This window comes from Camelina sativa, chromosome 9 (genome assembly GCF_000633955.1).
Source record: "Camelina sativa cultivar DH55 chromosome 9, Cs, whole genome shotgun sequence".
Lineage (NCBI taxonomy): Eukaryota > Viridiplantae > Streptophyta > Magnoliopsida > Brassicales > Brassicaceae > Camelina > Camelina sativa.
This window is the reverse complement of record NC_025693.1, coordinates 17546715-17547411: the sequence shown is the minus strand read 5'-3', so window position 1 is coordinate 17547411 and position 697 is coordinate 17546715.

Genomic DNA, 697 nt, shown 5'->3' with positions numbered 1-697 from the left:
CAATTTTGTTACCCAAAAGCATATTCGAATACATGCAGTGAAATATCGAATAGGACATTATGTTTAAGAAAAAAATCTGCAAAGTGTGAGATCAATTAGCCTATCCGATCGAGTTAACAAAATGTCAAAACATATAGGCAAAAAAAGTCTACAAGATTTCATAATCATAATCTGTTAATGCAACAGTGATTAGTCACTTTAATTAAGCAGTAACCATTTTGAGGGAGTTTGGTTGAAAAGGTGAAACGCAGTCGCAACATTCATATATATATACAACGATTGGTACAGCTGGTGGTTTGGTTCGTATTGATACAAAGTGTTGCGTTTGAAGAGACCACATGGCGTTTGCGGTATCGTTTGCACATAAATGTGGCTATTGAAATAGACATCTTACCATCTAACAATTTTGCCAGATGCTCTGTTGGCATCTTTTGTCCAAATATTACTTACACCTTTAATATCTCTTCCTTATCTGTTTTTTATTTTCCTTTCATCTTTTAATTTTCAGCATCACCTTTATCTGTATATAATTCATTTATTATACTGAGAGCTGTATTGCGTTTTTAATAAGAGTTTCAAGATGAAATGAACACAATGAAGTTAAACTTTAAACCCAAAAAAAAAACACAATGAAGTTAAACTACAATATTGCATGGCAAAACTATACTGTGAACGGTATAGATCAGAGCGGACCCAA